At 41.7% G+C, this 12,817-nt stretch overlaps 1 long non-coding RNA gene across 1 annotated transcript in view; it reads left to right on the forward strand.

The window, feature by feature from the left end:
* The first annotated feature begins 13 nt into the window (after positions 1-13).
* The window catches only part of LOC131917875 (uncharacterized), a 28,353-nt gene continuing 15,549 nt past the window's right edge, over positions 14-12,817 (forward strand). The window contains exon 1 of the long non-coding RNA XR_009380761.1: positions 14-241. This is a non-coding gene — a long non-coding RNA (uncharacterized LOC131917875). The remainder of the gene's footprint in view (positions 242-12,817) is intronic.

Genomic DNA, 12,817 nt, shown 5'->3' on the forward strand with positions numbered 1-12,817 from the left:
GCCAAAGGAGAAAATCCAGCGCGAGCAGAACGGCGGCGACCCCTGGCGGGCGGAAAGGGAGCAGCCGAACGCCGCCCGGTGGGTGGAGCCTGGACCTCGTGCGAAAGCTCCGCCCTCAAGGCCAGGCCTCCGGGAGTCCCGGATCAGCAACACAAGCCGGAAATCTTTGCGTCTGCTTCCTTGCCCTCCCGTTTGCCGGTCAGCCAAGGGAAGCTGAAGGATGAGTTTAGAAAGTGGCCAGGTAGTATCAATAAACAGATTTTTAACATATGCTAAGTGAACTCTCGGAAGTCCTACCACAACATGCCAGAGGGGAAAAATATTTAACTTGCAGACGACTCTGTTATTTTGGAATCGGTAGGGAAGTTTCTTCCAGATTATCACAATTTCCAATTCCTTTGATTAAAAAAAGAAATTGAGCCAGGTGTGGTGGCACACGCCTTTGATCCCAGAACTCCGGAGGCTGAGGCAGGGGTAATCTCTGTAAATTTGAGGTCAGCTTAGTCTACGTAGAATTCCAGGACAGCCATAGCTACATAGAGAGACTGTCTTAACAAAACAAAACAAAATGAAATCTAGCAGCGTATGCTCAGCCCTTGTGAAGCTGAGGCCGAATAACCAACAGGTTGGAGGCCAGTCTGGGCTACTGGGAGATGCTGTCACAAAGTGAAATCGGAAGTGCTCTGTGCTAACTAACTCTGGCCAGGCTTCCTTTGACCTCAGCATGGGCGAAGAATCACAAAAGTTTCTCCCTGCCTCTCTGACAGGCAGCGAGGCGGGTCCCTTTGCTGCTTGTGTATGTAACTCTGGGAATGGGGCTTGTGAATCTTACAGGTTTCAGCTTGCTTAGACTTCTAAGTTTCGTTTACTTCCTGCGTCCCTGGAGCATCCTGCATCCTCCCTCCCTTTTAGGGCATATTCAGAGATGCTGTTTCAGATAGAGCAAATCGTTAACAATGTATGCATATGTATATACACGTATATACATACATAATACACTGTTTCTGTTTTGTTTTGTTTGAAATAGGGTGTTCTGTAGCTCAGGCTGGCCTGGAGCTTACCTAGTAGTCTGTATTATTAGGCCCTTGGGTTTTTGTTGTTTGTTTGTTTGTTTGTTTTGTTTTAGTTTTGACACCAAATCTTGCTACATAACCAAGATGGTCTAGAGCACCTTATGAAGTCCCAGGCTAGCCCTCATCTTCCTGACTCATTCTCCCAGGTGCTGGGATAAGAGTTGTGTGCCTTCACACTTGGCTTGAGGAAATATTTTATTTCTTTTTAAAAGTTGCAGTTTTTGCTGGGTGGTGGTGGCACATGCCTTTAATCCCAGCACTTGGAAGGCAGAGGCAGGTGGATTTCTGTGAATCTGGTTTACTGAGTGAGTTTATCAACAGCCAGGGCTACAAGGAGAAACCCTGTCTCCAAAAAAAAAAAAAGGCATTAAAAAAGAAAGTATTTATTTGGTATGTATTGATGTTTTGCCTGCATTTATGTCTTTTCACCAAGTAAGTGTTTGATACTCTCAGAGGCCAGAAGAGCATGTCAGATCCCCTAGAACTGGAGTTACAGATGGCTGTCAGCCACCATTGGGTGCTGGGAATTGAGCCAGGGTCTTCTGCAAGAGCAACAAGCACTCTTAGCTGCTGAGTCAGCTCTCCAGCCCCATTAAAGAATATTTATATAGCGCCGGGCACACACGCCTTTAATCCCAGCACTTGGGAGGCAGAGCCAGGCGGATCTCTGTGAGTTCGAGGCCAGCCTGGGCTACCAAGTGAGTTCCAGGAAAGGCGCAAAGCTACACAGAGAAACCTTGTCTCGAAAAACCAAAAAAAAAAAAAAAAAAAAAAAGAATATTTATATAGGAACCATTGTGCCAAGGGTACAGATGCTGCTGACTGTATTACTTGAAACATGGTGGTTCTTAAATGTGTCAGATGTCTGAGGTGTGCTTTTTAGCTTTAACATCTCACCACACTGTGAAAGCAAATGTTCAGACCACAGCAAGGAGTGGAATACTATCAGAATTCAGGCAAGCATCTCTGAAGATAGTTTCTATGCAGGAAGAATTGGAGAAGCCGGGCGGTGGTGGCGCACGCCTTTAATCCCAGCACTCGGGAGGCAGAGCCAGGCGGATCTCTGTGAGTTCGAGGCCAGCCTGGGCTACAGAGTGAGTTCCAGGAAAGGTGCAAAGCTACACAGAGAAACCCTGTCTCGAAAAACCAAAAAAAAAAAAAAAAAAAAAAAGGAGAGAGGAGAAGAATCTAAGATCTTACATCATACTATGGGATGTGCCTTTTGCTGATGCTAAGGTCCTACCAAAGATGCCAAAACCCCATGGCTGTATCTAGAAATTTCTTACAATGATAAAATCAACTGTGGTAGTTTGAAAGAAAATGGCCCCTAAAGGGAGTAGCACTGTTAGGAGGTGTGTGGCCTTCTTGGAAGAAGTTTATCACTGTGGGGGCTGTGGGGGTGGGCTTTGAGGTCTCTTTTGCTCAAGCTTCCCTCAGTGTGACAGTCAGTTGACTTCCTGTTGCCTGTAAGATGTGGCACTCTCAGCTCCAGCACCACATCTGCCTTCATGCCGCTATGCTTCCTGTCATGACGATAATGGACTGAACCTCCGAAACTGTAAGTGAGCCACCCTCAATTAAATGTTTCCTTTGTAAGAGTTGCTGTGGTCATGGTGTCTCTTCACAGCAACAATAAACCCTAGCTAAGACATAAACATAACATGACATATAGCATTTTAATCATTTTTTGATGTGCAGTTCTGTGGCATTCACTACATTTACATATTTTTGTAGCCATCATCTAGTTCCATTATGTGTTTGTCTTCTCAAACATGGTAAGCCCTCACTTCTTTTCCTCCTCTCTTAGCCCCTGGAACCCACCCTACTACTCCCTGTCTCTGTGACTTCCAATCCTGTAAATCCTTCCTGTTAAGTAAAATTGCATCTTTGTCCTTTTGTGTTTGGCTTTTTGCACCATATTATATCTTCAATCCATGTAGCCCAAGTTGGATTTTCCTCCTCTTCCTTCTCTTGTTTTATTACATTTATCTATTTATTTTGTGTGTGCGTGTGTGTATGTGTATGGGCATGCTTGTGCCATGATGTGTGTATGGATGGAGTCCAGAGGATAACTTGTGGAAGTCAGTTCTCTCCTTCCACCCTGTGGGTTGAAGGGATCAAACTCAGGTTGTCCGTCTTGGTGGTAAGCTCCTTTACCTGTCTAGCCATTTTGCTGGCCCCAAGCCCCTTCTTTCACTTGGACCCTGGCAGCTGCCTTCTGGGCTCCCTGCCTCTTTGTGCACTCTTGGGCAACCCTGTAGCCAGTAGGATCTTTGCAAACTTCTAATCAGATTGTGTGTCGATCTCTAGTCAGATTCTGAACTCTTTAATACCTTGTTGTCAGGATGAGCACAGTCAAATCCTTATCTTGACCTATAAGAAGGGTTGCCAAATAAATATAAGCTATCCACTTACATTTGGATTTCAGATGATGAATAACTTTTTTAAACTTATAAACACATCCTATGTAATCTTTCACCATGTATCTTGAATTAAAGTGGCCTTATTATGCTGTAGTTTTGTTTGCTGAGTCCCAAGAGCTCAACAGAGATTCGACCTCTAGCACTCTTCCTCAGCTCATCTCTCATCGTGTATTCTCTGGTCTTCCAAACTGTTACCAACAGCTGGCTCGGGTCCTTTTGTTCACCTGCACAGGAATCGTGGGCAGACAAGGAGAAGCTCCTCCTCCACAGCTGGCTGTCCTGGGACCTCGAGTGGCCATAGTGTGGGGGCTAGACTGGCAGACCCCAAGACTTATGCTCCAAGCCTTGAGAGCTGGAAGTCTACTGCTTCCTGTAGTCAGATTTTTTTCTTTGAGCTGCCAGCTCACAAATAATGACATGGAGACTTATTAATCATGAAAGCTTGGCCTTAGCCTAGGCTTATTCTCAATAGCTCTTATAACTGAAATTAACTCATTTATATTAATTTGTGTTCTGCCACATGGCTTTACCTTTCTTCCACCCCACACCTCCTGTTTCCTCCGTGTCTCTCTGGCAAATCTGTGCACCTATATTCCTTCTCCTAGTTTCTCTCTCTCTCTGCCCAGAAGTCCCGCCCATTCTCTCCTGCCTAGCTATTGGCCAATTAGCTCTTTGTTAAACCAATCAGAAGGTACCTTAGGCAGAAACACATTTTTACACTGTAAACAAATATTCTGCAACATTTCCCCTTTTTGTCTAATTAAAAAGGAAAGGTTTTAACTCTGAACATAGTAAAACTGTATACAATAAGAACAATTATCAGGTATTGTCTAAATAGAAAGGAAATGTTTCAACTCTAACATAGTAAAACTATATATAATAAGAACAATTTCCAGGTAAGAATTACATTTACAATATCTAGTTCATTTGTATTTGGCAAATTTGGAGAAATTATTCTATTATCTATTCTATCTTGATGAGTCCAAAGTTTTATACCTAAACCACTTTCTATCATAACTTGTATTACCATCCTAAAAAAATCTTTTTAGACTTTAAAACATTTTCTTAGATAAACAACCTAAACTTTTATGTCTCTCAACCTTATATACTTTATACCTCTTTTGTGAGTTTCTTTTCTGAATTTGGTAACAAGAAAAACTGCAACTATAACTAGTCTTCAACCTAATCAAAGACCCAAGAAGGATATAATATTATCTCAGTAAACAGGAAATGCAGGGCAAGCAACGTTCAAAATATAGAAATGACAGAAATAGCTGGCTGCCTGGACAGTCACCCAAGGTTCCTCTGTAGTGCCGGGGCATCCATCTTTCACTTACAGGTCTAGAATATCTGACAGACTTTTCTGTGAAGCAGGAATTTTGAAGGATTGTCCTACCTTGTCTTGGCAAAGTTCAGCATTTGTCTCCTTTGTGTCCTGCTTACCCAATTTGGACAGTATGCTGTCAGCAGTCAAGGCAAGGGCAGTTTTTACCCAATGGCTAGTTTTGCCATATTGAAAACAAACTCCATATGGAGGTTCTTCAATGCTTATCATCCTTTAATTTGCAGTAAATTGGTGGTGCCAGGAGCAGACATGTCTCACTGCCATGAAAAGACTTAGGTTATTAAAACATCTTAAATGGGGCCTGGAGAGATGGCTCAGCAGTTAAAAGCACTGATTGCTCTTCCAGAGGACCTGGGTTCCCAGCACCCACATGGCAGCTCACACTTGTCTGTAACTAGTTCCAGGTCTTCTGACACCCTTACACAGACACACATACAGGAAAACCACCAATGAACATAAATAAAAAAAATTATATAAATTAAAAGAAACAAAATCTTAAATGCCATATTCTGTAGGTCTTTGAAGACCAGTTATCTGTCTAAAATATATCTGTTTAATCTTGAAAACTTACCTAACATGACTGTAAGTTTGATTATTATAGATAACTAACTACTAACCTACATTTCTTAATTATACATTACGTTTTTGTTTTTTTTTTTGGTTTTTTTGAGACAGGGTTTCTCTGTGTAGCTTTGCGCCTTTCCTGGAACTCACTTGGTAGCCCAGGCTGGCCTCGAACTCACAGAGATCCGCCTGGCTCTGCCTCCCAAGTGCTGGGATTAAAGGCATGCGCCACCACCGCCCGGCCTTATACATTACATTTTAAATGAGATGCATAGGTACAATACCTTAAACAAGAGTAGAAGCATATATACAATATGTTAAAACAAAAAAACCCTTAAATTTGTATCAATATGCAGAAATCCATAGCAATGTAAAATATTTGAGACTAGTAGTTTCTTTTTTAATTTAAAAGTAGATTCAACAATATACCCATTTATCCTATCATTTTTATCTCTCTCCTTTTCTTTCTTTTCAGAAAGAGATCCCTGAAACTAACCTACTTTGTTTAGGTTTTTTCCCTGACCATGACCATTAACCACTTGCAACCAGCCCCCTAAATGATGAGAAACATTCATAAACCACCGTATGACTAAAAACCACTCACCGCATCTCTTGGGAATGTGGACATCATGTCCTTTAGACTGCTTCCTATTGTTTGGGGGTGATAGTATCTTTAGGGGACTCTACAAAAATTGAGATAATGGTCAAGTCCTAGGAGAGCTATCTGTATTTTTTTTTTTTTATTTAGTGTCTGTGTGATGGGAAAGTGTAGAGCTTATCTGAAGTCTTGGCTGGATTAGTCTGTGAAGTTGGACCATCTCAGCTAGCATTTTTGAAGTTGTTTTGAATGTAGAATTTTGAGGAAACTGCAACAGAGGCATTATGAGAGACTGAATCACCTGGGTGTCTTTATTGGTATCTGGTCCCTTTTCTCTGAAAACATACAAACTTTTAAAGGTAACATAAATATCTGCGTTAACACAATTATGAAATGTGTGGTACGTACATGTCAGCTAAAGATGATTTTTTTGTTTTATGTTTGGGTAGGTAAAAGGCATCTGTCAACTTTATAAGTCCGTTTGGACTGCATATCCAAACTATAATATAGTAAGTCATGAGGACTCTGTAACCAACAAGATTTATCATGTCTCATCCAGTCTCAAAGCTGTTCCCATGTGGAGGGGTCAACAGACATGTCACCTGTCCTGTAGTCTTTTCTGGCTTTCTCCCTCATGCCTGCAGATCCTCAGGAGGTCTCCCCTGGTCCAATCTGCTCTTTATTCATTTTGAAGGAATCCATAGCTTTTCATATCCTGTGGATACAAAAGCACAGCCTCTCCCACAATGCAACACATTTCCTGACTTACATTCTGAAGCCAAGACATGCCTAAAGTATCTAGGCTGGTTTAATTCAGCAGTTCCTTCCACAATCCACTGTCTCTCAGCAGCTGCTGTTTGCTCATCACCATTCCAAAAGATTCAGTCAACAACCCAACATTCAGTATCCAGGCGTCCTGTGTATTTTCCATCCTTATGTGGCTTTTTTTTTTTTAAATATTGCATTGCAGCTGGGTGGTGGTGGCACATGCCTTTAATCCCAGCACTCGGGAGGCAGAGCCAGGCGGATCTCTGTGAGTTCGAGGCCAGCCTGGTCTCCAGAGTGAGATCCAGGATAGGTACCAAAACTACACAGAGAAACCCTGTCTCAAAAAACAAAACAAAACAAAACAAAACAAAAAACAAACAAAAAAAAAAGAAAGAAAGAAAGAAAAGAAAAAGATTACATTGATCTTTTTTTTAAAAAAGATTTTATTTTAAACTATTTTTTTCTATGACTGTCTATGCCCATTTTCATTTCTTCCTTCAGCACCTAAGCACCCTTTTTAGGCATACTGTATTGTTTTAGAGGTTTTCTGTGTCTGGGCATGACTTTCTTCACCTTGGCAGTATTCTCTGACCGTGTAAGCCAAGCCTTAAAGGGCCAGTTTACCCATCATGCTGTTCTGTGCTGGCTAGCTGGCTCCAGCCTGCAGGTAACACCTGGGAGCAGGGGCCTCTGTAGGCCAAGCACCGGCCAAGCACCTGAGAAACCACAAGGCTTCTCCACACGTTCACCTCCTGGTCCAGAACTTTCCTTAGCTTTCTCGGGCCCTATGTTTGGATATTTGAGGCTCCACGTTGGATGCCATATGTTGTAGTACTTTTTTGTTGGGACAACCAGCTTGCAAATAATGACGATCACAGAGATTTATTATTAATTATAAAAGCTTGGCCTTAGACTTGTTCCTAACTTTTTTTTTTTTTTTTTTTTTTTGCCGAGACAGGGTTTCTCGGTTTCTCTGTGTAGCTTTGGAGCCTTCCCTGGAACTCACTCTGTAGCCCAGGCTGGCCTCGAACTCACAGAGATCCGCCTGTCTCTGCCTCCCGAGTGCTGGGATTAAAGGCGTGCGCCACCACTGCCTGGTTTATTTTTTAATCTGTGTTCTTCCATGTGTCTCATTACCTCATCTCCATACTGCTCATCCTGCCTCCTCTGTGTCTGGCTGGCAACTCCACCTTTCTTTTTCCCAGAGTTCTCTCTCTGCCTGGAAGTCCTGCCTAACTATTGGCCATTCAGCTTTTTATTACACCAGTCACAGCAACACATCCTCATAGAGTGTACAAATATCCCACAACAGCTTCTGGTTTAGAAGGTAGGGATTTGACTTCTGGCTGTAGGTACTTGAGTAAGAGGCTTGTTTATTTAGAGAAAGGATCTCACTATGTAATTCTGGCTGGCCTAGAACTTGCTATGTAGATGAGGCTAGCCTTGAATACACGTAAGATCTGCCTGCCTTTGCCTCTCAAATCCTGAGACTAAAAGCACATATCACCATGGATTTATTTTTATGTTTAAATGTGTGTGTATGTGTCTATCTGTGTATATGTGAGTGCAGGTTCCTTCAGAGCCCAGAATCCTTCAGATTCCCCCAGGAGCTGAAGTTCTAGGTGGTTGTGAGCCTTCTAATGTGGGTGCTGAGCCCTGAGCCCTGCAAGAGCAGTATGTGCTCTTAAGTGCTGAGTTATCTCTCCAGTCCCAGGTTTGGTTTTTTTTTTTTTTTTTTTTTTGAGACAGTCTTATGTAGTCCAGGCTGGCCTCCAACTTACTTTGTAGTCCAGAATAATCATGAACTTCTTAAAATTTTTTTAGATTATATTATTTATTTTAAAAAGTGTGTGTGGGGCTGGAGAGATGGCTCAGCGGTTAAAAACACTGGCTATTCTTCCTGAGGTCCTGAGTTCAATTCCCAGCAACCACACGGTGGCTCACAACCTTCCTTAATAAGATCTATTACCCTCTTCTGGTTTGCAGGCATACCTGCAGACAGAATACTGTATACATAATAAAATAAACATTAAAAAAATTATTTCCTTAAAAAAAAAAAGTGTGTGTGATAGGAGAGGTCACAGGATAATTCGTAGGGGTGTTGTGCCCAGATCGTGACCCCCAGAGAGACCACCAAAGACGAGCATGCCGGAATGCAAAAGCAAGGTTTAATTCTGGATATCCAAAAGCAATACAAGCCTAGGCAGGGACTTCATCTAATACATCCAACGCAGTGGAGGCTGGAGGAAGTACCTACCTGTCTGCAAGCTCAGTTTTTAAAGGGAAAAATCACAAGGTTACATCGTTTAGGGGTGCTAGTACGGGTACAATTCTGATTGGCTTGTTTCTAGGGGCTTTCTAGAAATCATGGTTTAATCTTACTTCTAGGGGAGTGGTTGCCCACCACCATTTCTCATTGGCTGCCCTCAGGTGGGGGCATTTTTATGGTCAGTTACCCTGGAAACCAGGGAGAGGACATTCCATAGTCTGGCAGGCATTACCTCGTGACTATCTTGTGACTCTGTACTTTTACACTTCCTGGTTTCTGGAATCTGAACTGACTTGTTTCAGTAACTATTGGCCTATTCCTAGAAGGAGAAATCTTAGGCCTTAGTTTTTGGGTGAAGGCATTTTGGTCTTATTTCTAAGATGGCTCATTTTGGTCTCACATTTCCTGCTTCTCATGTGCCTAATGGAACCCAATCATGGGTTTTGGACAGTTAGCTCATAAGTATCCCTCTCTAAATAATGGCCATGTAAAGAGCCATCTTGTCTCTATGCCAGGGAGTTTCATTTTGACCCAGCATTTCAGCTTTTTCTGAACAGGGAACATGGGTGACGTATTCTCTTCTGGAACTGCTACAAGCTGGCATTGGGGCACCGTTGTCAGGGGCCCTCAAAAGGCTGAAAAGCTAGTCAAAGACTGGGCAAGGGGGCATTTGTCAGAAGTGTGTGGCTCTCTGACCCTGTAGAGACAAGGAACAATCATGTTGGCTGGGCTGGTCCACGTCAGCTTTTAGCAAGTCTGGAGTTCACAGTCGTCTGGAGCAGTGGAGTCAGCGACTGCAACTTGGAGGTGACTGTCAGCCAAGTGGAAATCTGTTGAGACAAATTTAAACTAGGAGCAGAAGTTAAAATTTATGAACTTATTTGGAACCCTTAGGTCCATACCCTTAGTAATGGGAAAAGCAGTAGTCCCAATACCAGGAGAGAGGAAAAATACCATCTTTAGGAATACTTATCTGGGGTCCTTTCGACCTCTGTGAAGTGGGTCTAGGTTTTTACGACTCTTTTGATCCTTTGAAGCCTACTTACAAAATGACATAAAAGTTTTAGATACATTAGTATTACCAATCTGTACTGAAATCCATATTGTAGACAAAGCAGGTAATGGGTATCTGTAAAACAGCAGAAGTGGACTTATACCTTTGAGTCCCAACAAGAACTACAGATTTGGGTTAAAAGCTTGTGCATTTTTCTTCTGTCCAGAAAGCCAGGTATAAATTGGACAGAGATTTTTGGCCTGATGAGAAGCACATTTAGGTTTACATTTAGACATATTTAGATGACATCTAAAACAAATCCAAAATGTTGACCTTGTGACTGCACAGTAAGTAGTCATTGTTCTACCAGCTCATCAGGGCTCCTAAATGTTAAGCTCTGAACCATAGAACAGGAGAGTAATCTGAAACATATCTCATTTTAGACTCATAGCTGAACCTTTATGACTTAAACTTTTATATCTTAGAACATTTTCCTAAAATAATTCCTAATAAGCTAGCTATAGCCTTGCAGAAGGATCTGGTTGTCTGATGCTGCCATGCTGACAAAGTTAGGGCTAGCCTAGCCATCAGTACTATCAGAAATCTGAGAAGGATAAACTATATCTGAGTGCAGACCAAGAAGCTTCCAATCCTATAAATTACAGGGACCAATCCCTACCCAGGTCTCCATAACGTTGGAGGCACCAGTCAGAACAGCATCAATCTTCTTCCGCCATAAGGCCCATAAGGCAGAGTATTTTTCCTGTGGAATAGGGACACGGAAGACTGACCTTGACCAGGCAAAAGGGTGCAATCAATTCCAGTGTCCTACTGCTTGTCCACAGTCTGGGCTGGGTCCTGGTGGCAGGCGTTGCATTGGGGCATCTTGCCCTGTGGTCAGCGATGTCATATTTCAGGCAGAGACGTTGTGGTGCCTCATACAGAATCTTCTTCGGAGACCTTGGGTCTCTGAAGATCTGGAAGCCTGTCTGATATAATAAGCTTTTAGATCAACATTTAAATGCCATATTCTGCAGATTTCTGAAGTATGAGGGCTGTCCAGGTATATCTGAATAGACAAACTTTGTTTCTAATTACTTGTTTCAAGCTTAACCCTGAAAACATATGCAAGGGACTGAGTAAATGAGTAAACTTATCCCTGTAATATTACATCAGTTCTTACTTACCCTGACTACAATTAAAAAAAAAAAAACAACTTGATTACTTATGACTATTTATGTTCTCTAACAGTCTACAATAAGTAGCCTAAAAACAGTTGCTTTTAAGTTGAAGCTCTTCTAGCATCAAATACAGGTTCAGTAAGGAAACCAAAACAAAATATCAATATAAAACATATATATGCATCAGTTTATCCAAATAACTTAAGCTTAACAAACTTAGCAAATACAAGGAGGCTAGACAACATTCTTAAGCCTGAACATACCTTGGGTAAGGAGAAACATTTTTTTTTAAAGCCATTAGTTTTTAACTCTAAAAATTGTTCTTAAAGGATTAAGATCTCTCAAATGTCTTCTGTAATATCAATAATAAAGTATCTTTGTTTTACTTTAAGGGGAAGAAAACATGGCACCATCATAATCTGTATAAAGTAAAACCAAGCTCCAAAGTGCAAACAATCTCAAAGTTCAATATCTGGGATTCATTTATAATCCTTTTGATTCTTTTACTTAGAGGCTTGGATGATTTCTTTGACCCTACCTTTGGCAGCACATACATAGCCTGCCTGCTCCATTTTATTATGGCTGGTACTTCCGGTGATCATCACCTGGCACTAGCATTTTTTAAAACTGCTAAGGTCCACCACTGCAACTAGACTCTTTTTGGAACTCTAGTCCTGCCATACATTTGCAAACCTCAGCTGTTTCCTATGATTCCTTTATGTTACAAAGTTTAGCTGCCATAGCAAGGTATATTCCTGTGTATAAAAGCATTGATATGCAGCTTTAATATTTATTAAGTATCTTTTTTTTTTTTTTTTTTTTTTTTGGTTTTTCGAGACAGGGTTTCTCTGTGTAGCTTTGCGCCTCTCCTGGAACTCACTTGGTAGCCCAGGCTGGCCTCGAACTCACAGAGATCCGCCTGGCTCTGCCTCCCGAGTGCTGGGATTAAAGGCATGCGCCACCACCGCCCGGCAAGTATCTTATTTATTAAACATAAGTTGCTATTTATTTAAATTCTCTAGAAACTTGCTGTTGAACACTTGGTAAAGACATAAGTACTTAGGTGTTAACCTGAGTAGATCTTTATAACCTTAGTAAAAGATGGCTGCCAGCCACATGGCTGCCCATGAGGTCACCAGCCAAGATGGAGGAAGCCATGTGGTTGCTGTTTAGAGCTCGTTTTTCTAAACAATAATTACTTGCACACATACACACAGTTGGATCCAAGTTACACACATACATACGTACAGTTAAAGCTTGCTTACATTTTCAAGTCACATACCTGTCCACATACACACATAAGCAGTTTGCAGACTCATTAGCCATTCTTAAAATGAAAACCAACAAGAATTAACTTTTAAATTCAGTATTTGCAGGTATAAGAAACCTTAACAGTTTACATCACATCCCCTCTGACTTTCTACAACCTTCTATATACCCTCAGTCTGTTCCTTTGATCCCTCAGACATTTACTCTAGACAAATTCTGCTTTTTCTTTTCTTTTAAAACAGAAACTTGCCGGGCGGTGGTGGCGCACGCCTTTAATCCCAGCACTCGGGAGGCAGAGCCAGGCGGATCTCTGTGAGTTTGAGGCCAGCCTGG

Source organism: Peromyscus eremicus, chromosome 8a (assembly GCF_949786415.1).
Source record: "Peromyscus eremicus chromosome 8a, PerEre_H2_v1, whole genome shotgun sequence".
Lineage (NCBI taxonomy): Eukaryota > Metazoa > Chordata > Mammalia > Rodentia > Cricetidae > Peromyscus > Peromyscus eremicus.